The sequence below is a fragment of the Desmodus rotundus genome, chromosome 11 (genome assembly GCF_022682495.2).
Source record: "Desmodus rotundus isolate HL8 chromosome 11, HLdesRot8A.1, whole genome shotgun sequence".
NCBI classification, from domain to species: Eukaryota; Metazoa; Chordata; class Mammalia; order Chiroptera; family Phyllostomidae; genus Desmodus; species Desmodus rotundus.
Genome location: NC_071397.1, coordinates 101092731 through 101107319, shown reverse-complemented (window position 1 = coordinate 101107319; position 14589 = coordinate 101092731).

The window sequence follows — 14589 nt, the reverse complement described above, 5'->3', positions numbered from 1 at the left end:
AGAGACCTTCTCTGTTCTCACGCATCGTTGTGTGTCCTGAGCTCCTGAGCTTAGTACAGTGCTTGTCCCTTAACTCAGGAGCACCGAGCCAACAGTTTGTTTACTGAATTAATTGAACAACTGGTTTTTAAAGAGATGGTCTCACGTTCACCTTCAACTCTTGCTGAAAGGAGCATATTCTGAACCTGATCCAAGACATACCTCAATCTACTTATATGTATGCTATGCATTCTGCACATGAAATGTGTCACACCTCTATGGGCACAGCCTTGTGAGCACACGCAGGGGCACAAGAGCACGGACACACACACAGTGCACAGGCGGGATTTCCACTCCCGACCAGTCCCCAGAGAGCTTGGTTCTGTGCAAGTCAAATGATAGTGATGATACAGCCCACGTGGGATTCCTGCTTGAACGACTGTCCTGTTGGTCTGATTGTGTGAACGGTCTTGTCACTTAGCCCCGCAGCCTGCGTGGCACAGCTCATCCTTCCCCGGGAAGCCGCCTGCCCTGGGAGAGATGCCCTTCAATCACACACTCTGGAATGACCGCTGCCCTTTTATGACTTCCAGCTCCCCTTCCTCCTCCAGCTCAGTACTCTGTCTTCCCCTGATGGAAAGCAGGTCATTTCCTGTGTTTTATGAGCCGCCTGCCTGAATTTCTCCCTCGTAATTAATCTGAGCACAAGCCAAGCTCGATGTTGAAGCGCTGATACCCGTGGAGAAGGGAGGCCCCACCTCATTTCCAGGTGGACTTTGAGACTGAAACGGTGACTGACCATAATTTTAAAAATCGTTTTGCCACGCAGCTGCATTGACCTTCCATTCTCCGGGAGACGCATCACAGAAACTGTCCCTTTTCACTCCAGATGTTGCGTCACCCTGTGGTGTGCCCGAGGACGGCTAGAGACGACGTGACTTGTGCCCGTTTCTCCTCCACTACCCACCTCATTCTTTTATTTTCCCTGAAGTTGCTAGCAAGTGAAAACACACATGTATTTCTTATTTTCCTTTATACTCTAAAGAAAAGAAACATTTGCTTCCTTTCTGTGTGTGTCTTTCTGGGCTTGTGTAGAAATTGTACTGCAGTTTCACTGAATATAATTTCTCCCGTCACCGTCCTCTTCCTCATTCCCCCGTGTTCAATTCTCATGCAGAGCTGAGCTCCATCTTGAACTGGAAGATGAGTCTCAAGCAAGTAGCTGCATTAATTTGAAATATTTGATGTGACAGAATATACCAATGCGTGCTGGGTTCTTAGGGTTAGTGCTCAGAAATACTCGTTGAGTCAACAGGTGGGTTTTAGACCTAGGACACAGGCTTCATGTCTCAGATTATTTCTGTCCTAGAGAAAATATTTATTCTGTTTTATCACTTCCACCAAAGTAATTTTCTGGTTCGATTTTCTATTTTATGGGCATGGCTCAATTATTCAAGTTTTGTGGTTCTTATCAGTTAACTTTCACTAGATAACCAACCAGCCATCTCTAACTTCTTGGTTAGAAACATTGAACACTTACGATTTCCCCTGACGCTGGGGGTGAGCTGGGGGGCTCTTCTGTGCGTCACCGGCACAGCCAGGACTGGCGGCACCCGGAAGGCCTCACTCCTACCTGGCCGGTAGCAGGTGGGTTGGTCTGGAGTATGTGTGGGATGCTCCACTGCCTGGCTCATTTCTTCTCTCTGAAGGCCCTAACCAATTCCACCAGGCTAGTCCCTGGTTCCTGATATGATGACAGAAAGATCCCCAGCAGCACGAGTCGGGAGACTCCATGCACAGGCGCTTTTCAAGTCTCCGCCTTTTTCGTGTCTTTTATTGTTTCATTTTCAAAGCAAGTCACCTGGTTGAGCCCAGATGGCACTGGGGGCGGGGGGGGGGGTGCTTCTGCAAGTGCACAGGCACAAGGAGGTAGCGATGGCAGACATCTCACAAGCCATGCACCACAGTGACATGTCCTGGAACTGTGAAGTTTTAAAAAATTATGATTTACAGTAATGCAGCTCACAGCCATTTCAGAGGATTGCGTGTACAGCAGGAAGCAGGAATGATCCACGCTGTTTACACATGGAATCCAGTCTCTGGGTGTCAGTAAACTATTTCATGTTGCAACCGAGATCTCGGCACTGAAAGATGACTCACTGTGTTGGAGACAGGGAGGGAGCTGGTGGTGGCCGCACGCAGAGCTCTTGTTGTCCCACAGGAGAGGCAGACAGAACCCTGCAAAACTGGGATAATGAGCAGCACAAAGGGTTCTAGAAGGACCATCGGAGAACAGATGAAGAGCCCCCATCCAGCTGGTGGAGGGGAAGAAGGTCAGGAGAGACTTAGGACAAATCTGGAGAGAGAGGAGGCATTAGGTGGGGGTAGTGGGAGGGGCTTCTGGCTAGTGCAAATCTCAGAGTCGAAGGACAAAGGAGCGAGGCGGGAGGTGGGTGTGTGGGTGTGTGGGGGCACAGGGACTGACCTGGGCGTGTCACACCCCAGGGCAGCAGAGGCAGGACAGTGTGTCCGGGAGGAAGTGAGACACTTAGATTTGCTGCATTCGATCATTTCTCACACATATGACTGAATGCCAGGTGTTTGGGAGGAGGCATGCCCAGGGGTGGGGACGCAGTGGTAAACAGGAAAAGCAGGGACCTGGAAAACTCCGGAAGCACCCTAGGGGGAAAGTGGAGATCAGAAAAACAACCCGCAAACAACCATGATCACACATGTGACCTGTGCTAGGAAGGTATTTACTGTCTCTCTGAGGGCGTGTTGGGGAGCAGTGGCAGCATTTCAGAAAGAGAAGAGACTGGTCCTGTGTTCATTTGAGAAGAACGTGAGGTATCTTGGAGGCCAAAGGAGGAGAGAAATTCAAGGAAAATTAAGTGTAAGTTAGGAGTTAAAGTATCCGCTGTATTTATAACTGAGCAGTTGTATGACAGATGACTATCTGTTTAACTGTAAATATATTTTACAGATATTCTAATCCTTAACATCTGTTACCCTCTAGAGCAGACAAGTAGGAGATGATGGTAGCGACCCCATCATGATATTGTGAGTAGAGCCCACGGATGTTTCGGTGGAAGCTCAGAAACCGGCCCGTCAGGCCTATTCCAAGACGTTGAGGAGACTTCACAGAACAGGGAAAGTTGAACTGAACTCGAAGGCCAGATGCACAACGGAATTTAGCCTTTTACAATATAAAGAGAAATAGAATATTCATACTCGATGGTTTATCGGTTAGGTTACTTTCGGTTGCAAATACTAGAATTCAAGAATTGATGTCTAAAAGAAAAAAAACTTTGGTTCCATGCCAGAAATGGCCACAATTCTAGCTTTAACTATGTCATTGATCGCCTTTCTCCTCAGGCCTCGGCTGTATCCCCCTCCAGGACAGCTGGGTCTCCGGGCTAGTTCTCCCAGTGCCAGGAGCTGTCAGCAGGGCCTGGCTTGCACAGTTCCAGCACTGTGGGCTCGAAGAGAGAGACCCTGCTGCTGAGAGCACTCAGGTCCGTCTTAGGGAGGGACTGTGAGCTCGGACCTCAGACTGATCAATAACTACGGATCGTTAGATTAGCCCAGCGCTGCCTGCCTGATGGAAAAACCTGAGAATCAACCACACAAACAGCCATGGACCGAGGCGGGTGGGTGGGTGGCAGGAAGGGCGTGCCACGGAGCCGAGGGATATTTTGTCGTTGGCATCTCTCAGAGTTACAGGGGCATGGTGATATTAAAAGCACACCCTTTGAAATTTTAAATTATCTACAGAGAATGCACCTTTGTATCATTTCTCGCAATTAGCACACAGCCAAGTTCAAATTGATGTCTTTTTTAATTAAATGTATTGGGGTGACATTGGTTACTGAAATTATATAGGATTCAAGTATACAATTCTATGATATCTTTTTAAAAAAATAGTTTTTGTAGTTCTTTGGACATTTTGTTCTTTCCAGGGAGGAATGACAGGCCATCTTGATTTCCCACCACTTAAATAAATGACAGTTATTACAGAAGATGAAGTTCTAAAAAGGTGCCAAAGCGAGATCCACAACTAACCTGTGGGGCTAGAACGACTGTAGAGAAACCTGCCCGACAGAAAAAGGGAAAAGAAAAACCCACTAAAGGAGAGTGATAATCACCTGCTTTTGGAAACAATTCTGCTCTTATGTAGCAGGAAGCGTCTTGTTATCCCTCATCACCATGGCAACTGATAGTCTCTGCCAGTTTTTAAAAGTTTTGGAAGATCTGTGGCCAGGCTTTCAGGGAGGTGTCTTTGACCCTATGTCCTAAGCCCTGAGGCCCGATGTGGTCAGCGTTCAGGAGCCAGGATGCGGCTCAGCCCCAAAGCGTTTAGTCTTTAGTCTGCTCCGTGGGTTCTAGTCGCAACATGGAGACGTGAGGCTTCCCAAAGCCATGGGAGCTGTGGGCCAGTCCTGCCCAGCCCCTCTCCCCCGGGTCCCCTTGTGATTCTGACGGTCTCCAGGTGCCTTTTCAGTCTGCATTTCTCTGTAACCCCAGGGAGCTCGGGCGGGAGTTTGGATATGCAGAACTGATACCCTTTATCGAGCCAGCTTCGTGTGAAGGAGTTCCTCGCTAGGGAATTAGTCAATGAAATGGCCAATACAATAATCGGCATAACTTTATAAAATGCAGTTTGGAAAACATGTATTGCCGTCATTTCCCATCGGTGCTCTGCATTTCACGGCTGTATGTTAAGATTGTCACCAGAAATGTTTAGTATAGTAACACGTCCAGGATTCCGAGTCCAGGCTCACAGGGAAGGCTTAGGGCTTGGAATTGGTAGGTCTGTTTTAGTAGCTAGTTTTTGAGAGTGGCCCCAGAAAATGAGGTGGGGCAGAAAAAACATTCAGAGAAACCAGAGCTGAAACCACCAGTCCCCAAAACAGAGGAAAGGACACGTTCTTGTTACTGGTACTTTCAGACCCTCTTGGGGCAGCAGCAGGGTTTGTTCCCAAGTGAGGCACTCAGCTGATGTAATGTTTCTTGACATCCAACTCTGTTTAAATTTTTTAAGTGAGAAACTAAGTATCTTGAAGTAGATACCTAAAATGAGAGGGCCTTTACTTTTTTTTTTTTTGAGGTGTGTGTTTTAAACGCTTATCTGACACTTGACTTTTCCTCTGATAATAATTCCTCTTCATATTTTCATTCTTTTTCCTCTCGTGTAATAAAAAGCAAGTTCAAGATTATTTATATCTGTGATTTAGTTACTGCTTTTTTTTTAAACCAAGGGTTAAAGTTGCGTAATTCTGTATTGCTTCCATTTATTCCCACAATTTACCTATATTGCTATAAAAGTTGAAAAAGCATTTGAGCACTTGGCATATTTTTAAGGTCAAGTGAGAGAAATGAAAGGTGCATTGATGAGGCCAAAACAAACTGTCAGGTCTCGGGGACCCCAACTTCCTGCCAGCGTCAGCCCCTAAATGTGGCTTCTGTCTGCGTGGCATCCCAGCTTTGCTGGGCTGGTGCATTTCTACTCCCCTGACGTGTTAGTTCCATCGAAATAAACGGGCCCAGGAGGGTTCTACCGCCTTCTAATTATGCGTCAGTGTGACTCCATCTTCAGTGGCCTGTCAGCCTGTCGCTGCCCCGCCCCCCACCCTCTCCCTGGGCTCCTGCACTTCCAGCTCCTCACTGCTTGTCTGCAGTCCAGTGGCAGTCCTTGTTGCTGTCCTCTCCAGTCTCCCAGGCCCCTCTCATCAGAGCCCAGCGATGAGTGGGCCTCATGGCATAGGGGACATTCTCACCATAAATATTGGAGCACCTCCTCACCTTTGAGTGGCACTGGAAACCCCTCCCCAAATATGTCTTTATCCTTGTGCAGTCTCTGTGTTCTCAGGAAGCTCAGCCGGAAAGCGAAAGTTCCGGAGTGGAGATGCATTTCTGTAAAACAGAGCAACAGGGCCCAGAGAGTGTCTCACAGGATGGCACATTCCCGACGGAGGCCAGGCGCAGTGTTGAAGGGACACAGCTTTCTCTGTCCGTTGCTAGACACAACGAGCACCTGGACCCAGGTTCTACGGTGTGGGCCGCCAACACGTTCCTCTGAAGTGCACAGTACACAGGGCTCAGGGCTTTCTCTCTGCCGTTTTGGTTCTGTGCTTTTATTTTTTTTAAACCCTCAACATAATTATTCATTGTTTCAAGCCTCATCATATATTTAACAGAGTGTTTCGGAACCCATACCTGGATAGAACCTACACTACTAATGAGGTTTCAGTTTTTGCCTGCAGCTCTTTTTCATTTTTTGAGGTAAATTTCCACATTGTGAAATGCACAGACCTTCACTGTACAGAAGGGTGAGTGTTCACAAATGTACACACACATGTAACTGAAACCCTCACCACAGTACAGAATCTTTCCTTCCTCCTCGAAGATTCATCTGTAGCCCCTTTCCGTCAATTCCTCCCCAAGAGGCCGTACGTGTTCTGATTGTTTCCACCATCAGTTACTTTCCTGTTCGAGAACCTCACACAAACAGCACCTAACGCTATGTGCTTCCCAGCATGCGGCTTCTGATGCCCTGTTAGATACTCAGAAATTCGCTTGGGAGGAGCGGTCTTTTGCTGTGTTTCAAGTCACCACGGTTTGATCCACTCTGCTGTTGATGGACATTTGGACTTTGTCCAGATTTTGGCTATAATGAATAAAACTGCTGTGAACATTCTTCTATATTCCTTTTTTGTGGACACATATTTTTTTTGTTATCATTTCCTTCACTGGTTAGGACTTCCAGAACGCTGGACGAAATGGTGATGGAGACATCCTTTCCTTGGTCCCGACCTCACGGACAAAGCATCGCTTTTCCTGTTAGGTCCGTGTTAACCATATTTTTTGGATACTTTTTGTTAATTTGAGGAAGTTTTATTTTTGTTTTCTGAGAGCTTTAATTAGAATTAGGGTTGAAAATTGTCAAATTGAAAAAATACTTTAATTGATAAAATATATAATTAACTCATTTTCTGTTAGTGTGGTAAATTACTATTGATAGTTATATTCATACAATCAGCCTTTCAGGGATAAAACACAGTTTGCCATCTTTGTCCCTTTTACATATTTCCGGATTTCATGTGTTAATATTGTTATTTTTGTCAGTGTTCACAAAGGATATTAGTCTATAATTTTAATTTCTAATTACTTATTTTTCTGGTTTGTTTTAGTTATTGTAAGACTAATAAAGCAAATTGGTGTGAGTTACCTCCTCTAATTTCTGAAGCGTGGTAGTATTTATGTTTTCACCTTTGAATTAATTTGTCAATAAACAATCTAGGCCTAGAATTTTCATTGTAAAAAGTTCCTTAACAATTCATTAATTCAATTCCTTTCGCTGATAAAAGGCTTTTCGGATTTTCTATTCATCTTGACTCCATTTCGTTGTTTCATTTCTCAAACATTTGGCTATGTTGTTAAGTTTACAGTCATAAAGCTTTTCATCTGGTCTCTCGCATCCCTATTAGTTCTGGTCTATCTTCCGGGGCACAAGGGAACAGAGAAGACCCCGCCCCTGCCTCTGACCCACCTGGTACATGAGGCTGTCGAGCCCCCAGCCTCCGTGTGTGCAAGGTGAGGGCGGCACACTGTGCTCATTTCACATCCACTACCGCCCACTGCTACGGCCACACCCGAGCATGTTGTACACGGGCGACCCTTAGCAAGTATCGCTGGTGTGACAGCCAACATGAGGAATTCTGGTGACTTATTCTTAGTGTTTTTATTTTATTACAACTCCACCATTTTGTATTTTGAAAAATCTCCAAGTAGTTCAAGGAACAGTCTCAGGAGAAAGCACCCAGCTATGTCATTTACAGCTGCTCACTGCGCCACCTCTAAAATAATCCCTTTTTATGCTTTCTGACCAATCAAATCTGCCTGGTGCTAGTAACATCTTCATTTGCCCTTCATTAAAGATTCCACCTTAGGCTTCACAATGCAACATGACTCATGAAGAAAAATCGATGCTTACCTGCTTAGAGTGAGGCGGAACCAGGCTTCTCGCCACGCGGTACATCCATTTAGTGCTCAACCAGGAAATTCGTGCCTATCAATGTTTGCGTTTTAACTGATCATGGCATTCGAAGCTAATGACTCTCAGCCTCTCAAATAAATGTGTACCATTTTCTTGAGTAATTTCTTGATACATGGGGCATCGTTAGTGGAATTGCATGCACCCAACGTGAAAGACAATGTAACCTATTTAAAAAGAAATCATTATTGTAAAAATACATTTGTGAGTCAGACAAAGGGATAATTTTTCATGGGGAAGAACAAACATTTACATTGACCACAGCATTTTTTGTGAACTATCTACTATAAACTGATTTTTATTTGTTTTCTTATGCACAGACTGGATTAGGCTGCAATTTCAGCTAATGGTCAGGTGACTATATGGGGATTAGTAAACCCCGTGCTTAATTAACACTGTCTTTGAGCTCGCTAATAGCTGCTTCATATCCCAGAAATAGGCCAGGCAATTTCAGTGCCTTTAATTCCTGGGAAAATAACCTACGAGACTGATATAATAAGTGAACTAAGTAAAATAAAGAATGTGGCCTAAAAGAATTTTTTTGTGTGAGGAAACCCGAACTCTAGAAAAGGGTTCTATCGATACCCACGCGTCTCCATCGATAGCCCACATTTTCAGCCGATAACACTGGCATTCTCATTTATGAATCAGTCTCTCAGGAGCTGGTCATAATGAATCACTTTGTCTGAACTCGGGGGCCTCTGAACAGCAGAGGAAAGTCGGAGCTGCAGCCTCGCAGTACCACCAGACTGAAGCCAATAAGCTGGGCCTTCTGGGCAGCGAAGTTGGCATTGAAATCATTATGGATTCGATCCCCTGGCGGGTTTGCCGCCGCAAGGTCACGGTGCAGCTGCACTCTCCACAGACGAGCAGGGCTTCTGGCAGCAGAGGTCCCCGCGAGCCTCTGTCAGCAGAGACACCCCAGTGTCTGACACACTTCGGGTCGGCCACACACAACTCGAATGGCTTTATTTCTGTCCCTAATAACTGGAGATACATTTCACCTGCAATAAGAGAGACGGACCTAACACCCTCAACCAAACACTGTTGAGAAAAAGACCTATTATGTTGTTTTCCTGTTTCTCTCAGCATTGTCTGAGATTGCTTGTCCTCTGATTCAATTCCTTAAGCTATTTACCGTTTGGTAAATATGCACCTTGGCTCAGAAAAGGGACTTGGAGAACGATGCAGAATTTTTAGGTTAATGCGTTCATTTCACGTTCAAATGACATTATAGAAACAGAAGTACTTTTTTTTCACTCCCCAAAATAAGAATTTTCAGTGCCAGTGTCTGTTGGCAGAATGAAACCACTTCGGAGGTTATAAGTGAACCTAATGAGTGTGGGTGTGCAGGACTTCACAAACCTTGTTAATTAGTGTGTTCAACAATGAGCTTTCCCGGGGGTGGTATGACGATGCGCCCTCACACTCCTGATGTCCAGCGGCACACCGTCCAGGCGGCCTGAGGGGAGGCTGGTTCCATCTGCCCATGTGAGCAGGACACCCTGGCCTCTGCCTTGTGTGATGGTCCCCCATGTAGAAACATGAACTCTAAACACGAAGCAGAGCGTGGCCACTGGGGGCCACTCCACCAAGGGTTTGGGAATGAATTTCCAGCTTTAAGGTCAACGAGATTATTTGCCATTTTGGAACAGGGCTTCTAGCCACAAGCATAGTGTGACACAGACTTGTCACAAGCACCCCGGACTTTACTCATTTAGCAGTTACTTATTGAACGTCCACCCTTGGACATGCAATTGGCTTGGTCATAGAAACAGGCGCCGGTGGTGGAAGGGACGGGCAGGAAAGGCAGGGTGGGCAGGAGGAAGAGCAATATCCTGTTGGAGGAAGGAGGTCCCCGTTAGCTGGTGGTCAGGGAATGTTTTTCTGAACAGGTGACAATCTTAAGCACGTCGGTGCATGTGTACATAACATCAAGTCCACACCTTGTACTTGGGCATGTGGAGACCTTCACTGTCTCATTCCAGTCCCTCTTCCTTCCCGACTTCTTGTCAATGACTCCCAAGTTTTCAGATTTTCTTTTATCTCTTCATAAAACATTTTATAGGAATCTCTGTTTACTGCTAATAATTCTGTATTATGATTTAATAGGGTACCAGCCATTGTCATTTCTTAAAAAAAAATCATCAGTATTAATAATCAAAGAACATCGTGTAACACCTACCTGTTCAGGCAGACCGAAGTCAGCTTGGAGCAGGAAGTCATCAGAGCAGACTGTTCTGTTAACAGTCACTGAGAGTCCTTTCTAGGCAAAGCCAATTGTGTGGGTGCGCACGCGTGTGTGTAGGGGTGGTATTTGGGGGCTGTTAGTCTTTATCTTACTTTTCCATCTCTGGGAGAGAGAGTAAGACATTTTACACAGAGTTGGGGATTATCAGTAGAAAGCACCTAAGAAAATGCACTACAGCAATAAGAGCCATTACGGAAAAGAAACCCGATTTTTGGGGTTGACCGTGGGAGTTTGTTACTCGCTCACATAAAAGACCAAGGTCGAGGGTACTGGTCCTACTACAAGGCAGGGGTGTCCAACCTGTGGCCCGAGAGCCGCATGCATTCCAGGATGGCTATGAACACAGCCCAACACAAAATCGTAAATTAACTCAAAACATGGTAAGATTTTTTAATTACATGTTACAATGTATTTAATGTGTGGCCCAAGACAATGTTTCTTCTTCCAGTGTGCCCCAGAGGTGCCAAAAGTTTGGACACCCCTGCAAGTCTGAGGCTCCTGAAACCCTGCAGCCCCACCAGTCCCAGTGCTTCGCTCTGGAAAGAAGGGGAAAGACAGTATAGAGAATGTATCTCATCTGTTTTCCTGCCCTGACCTGGCTAGTCACTTTCCGATGGCAAGAAGGAGGTCCAGAGCCCTCCCTGGAGGCAAGTGTGTGGATCACAGTGCTCACTCAGCCACCAGGTAGCACCAGGGACCTGTCTGTGCCCTGCCTCCGAGCAGAGTATTCCCAGGGTCCCACCCAGTCAGCTCATGCCCTGCAAATCCAAACCTCAAAACCATCCACACACCCAAACATGGATTCTCAGCACCCAGGAAGCTCGGGCCCAACAGACCAGTCGTGGGTGTCCCCTGCCACGCAGAGACGGCGTAAAACATGGACAGGCTCACCGGAGCCCCATCTCTGGAGCAGACAGGAGTTAAAGAATGGGATATCATCAGTACTCACTGGTCCATAGCCTTTCAGAACCCACTCTGGGGAGGCCTCGTGGAGGATCTATGGCTGCTGGTGGGGTATTTCCCTGTTTAAACCCTACTTCTGTGCCCCGGGAGAAATTCTCTTGTCCATCATCCCGGTCCTAGTGGAGCTCCTGCCCCAGGGGTGGAGACTGGCCATCACCAAACATGCTTTTACCATCTACAGGCTGTTGGATACTGAGACGGGCAAAGGAGGGGGTCAGAGCAGCTGCGGAAGGAGGCCTGCCCTGTCAGATGGGACGGCCAAGGCAGTGTTTGCATACAGACCTAGAGGGTCTGAGAGACACCAAACCAGAGCCGAAGCGTGCGATGCCATGGGAAGGCCGCTCTGGGAGAGGCGTCAATGTCACAGCCGTGGCTCTGGTGGTCTGGGGGAGGGGAATGAGTGGGGTCACGGAAGCAAAGTCCTCAAGTAAAAAGGGGGCACGTCCTGAAGGCCTTGTCTGCTGCATGGACTTGGATTTCACCTGGAGTGGGATGGGACTGTGTGGGGGGGTTGGGAGTAAAGGACGTAAGCCCTGTGGTTGGAACAGACTGATTGTTGGATCAAGGTCAAAGGCAGATGCAAGGGGAGCAGCTGGGGGGCTGCCGCCCTGGACAGATGTTCTTTGTCTACTTGAGGAAGCTCCCCTCTATTCCTAGTTTGCTAAAATCTGTCATCATCATTATCACCACCATCACCATCATCATCATCATCATCAGTGGGTGTGGGGTTTTGTCCAATGCTTTTCCTGCATCTATCTGTCTATCTATATATATATGATCATGTGATTTTCCTTCTTGAGCTTGTTGATAATATGGGTCACATTGATTTTCAAATGCTGAACCAGACTTGCATACCAGATAAATCCCATCTGGCTGTGGAGGGCAATTCTTTTCCTAAATTGTTGGGTTCATTTGCTAATATTTTGTTGAGGGTTTGCATCTATATTCATGAGTGACATCAGCCTATAATTCTGTATTCAGCAATGTTAGTCTCCTTTTCATATTGCTGTGGTGCTGGCCTCATAGACTCAGTTAGAAAGTCTTCCTCTGCTTTCATAGTTTGAAGGAGGTTGCAGAAAATTTGGTAAAATTTCTTCTTAAATGTTTGGCATAATTCACCAGTGAACCCACTAGGGTCTGAAGCTTCCATTTTTTAAATAGATATAGGTTTATTCAAATAGTATATTTCTTCTTGTGTGAATTCTGGCATATTTTGTCTTTCAAGCCATTGGTCCATTTCATCTGGGTTATCACATTTGTGGGTGTACAGTTTTTCATAACATTCCTTTAGTATGCTTTTTGTATCTATATGATCTGTATTAATGCCTTTTCTATATTTGTGATATTAGTGTTTTGTGTCTTCTCTCTCACTCTCTCTCTTTTTTTCTTAACTATCCTGGCCAGTGGCTTATCAATTTTATTGAATTTTTCAAAGAATGGATTTTGGGTTTTGTTCATTTTCTTTATTGATTTTCTGTTTTTAATTATATTAATTTCTGCTCTAATTTTTATGTTTTCTTTTGTTATGCTTACCTTGAGTTAGTTTGCTTTAGTTTCTCCAGTTGCTTAAGGTAGAAGCTTAGACTTTTTATTTTATATCTTTATCTTTTCTAATATGTATGATCACTAGTATACATTTCCTTGAATGCACACCTTTTGTTGCAATCCACACATTTTAAACTGTTGTATTTTTATGATTATTTAGTTAAAAGTGTTTTAATCTACAGAGCTGGGAGGACTTCTGTCCAACACGGAGGCATAGGGAGATAGACTTTGCCTCCTTGAACAACCAAAAGAAGGACAACAATGAACTTAGAAACAAAAAACAACCAGAACTGACAGAAAATCGAACTATATGGAAGTCTGACAACCAAGGAGTTAAAGAAACATTCATACAGACCTGTAGGAGGGGCGGAGACGGGCAGTCTGGCAGAGAGGACTCATGGCAAGGTGGCAGCTGGAGGACCAGGGTGGGTGGTGGCTGGTGGAGCAGGTGGTCCCGCATTGGAGTGAAGATAAACTGGGAGAAACAACTGGGGAGCAAGAAAGACGGAGCAACCCAGGATTCTGGCGTGGGGGGGAAAAGACTCAAAACAACTAACTGAAAAAACCTGTGGGGATTGCAGTGGTGGGAGAAACTCCCAGCCTCACAGGTGAGTTCATTGGAGAGAACTACAGAGTCCTAGAATGTACACAAACCCTCCCACCCAAGAATCAGCACCAGAAAGGCCCAATTTGCTTGTGGGAAGTGGAGGAAGGGACTGAAGAAGAACCAGTAGTGAAGAACCAACAGTGACAGGAAGGAAACCAGGACTCAAATCAACAGTTTGGAGGAGAAGGGAGAAAGAAACATTCAACTAGAACAGAATGAAGAAACAAGAATTCAAAAAAATGAGGAGAGGCTTAGGAATCTCCAGGACAATTTTAAGTATTAAACATCTAAATCATAGGGGTGCCAGAAGGAGAAGAAGAGCAAGAAATGGAAAATTTATTTGAAAATATAAGGAAGGAGAAATTCCCTAATCTGGCAAAGGAAATAGACTTTCAGGAAGTCTAGGAAGCTCAGAGAGTCCCAAAGAAGTCACTTGAAAGCCAGCCAAGAGCTGAACAAGCAGCACTGTTCCCTCTCAGACCCTTCCCCCACATACAGCACCACAATGCAGCAATGTTGGTTACCCCGCCCTGGTGAATACCTAAGGCTCCACCCCTTACTACATAACAGGTGCACTGAGACCAAAAAAAAAAAAAAGGCCCAAATGAAAGAACAGATCAAAACTCCAGAAAAAATACAACTAAGCGACAAAGAGATAGTCAACTTATCAGATGCACAGTTCAAAACACTGGTAATCAGGAGGCTCACAGAAATGGTTGAGTATGGGTGCAAAATAGAGGAAAAAGTGAAGGCTATGAAAAGTGAAATAAAGGGAAATGTACAGGGAACCAACAGTCAAAGGAAGGAAACTGGGACTCAAATCAATGGTTTGGACCAGAAGGAAGAAATAAACATTCAACCAGAACAGAATAAAGAAACAAGAATTCAAAAAATGAGGAGAGGCTTAGGAATCTCCAGGACAATTTTAAATGTTAAACATCCAAATCATAGGGGTGCCAGAAGGAGAAGAAGAGCAAGAAATGGAAAATTTATTTGAAAATATAATGAAGGAGAAATTCCCTAATCTGGCAAAGGAAATAGACTTCCAGGAAGTCCAAGAAGCCCAGAGAGGCCCAAAGAAGTTGGACCCAAGGGAGCACACACCAAGGCACATCATAATTACATTCCCCAAGATTAAAGATAAGGAGAGAATCCTAAAAGCAGCAGGAGGAAAAGCAGACAGTTACCTAC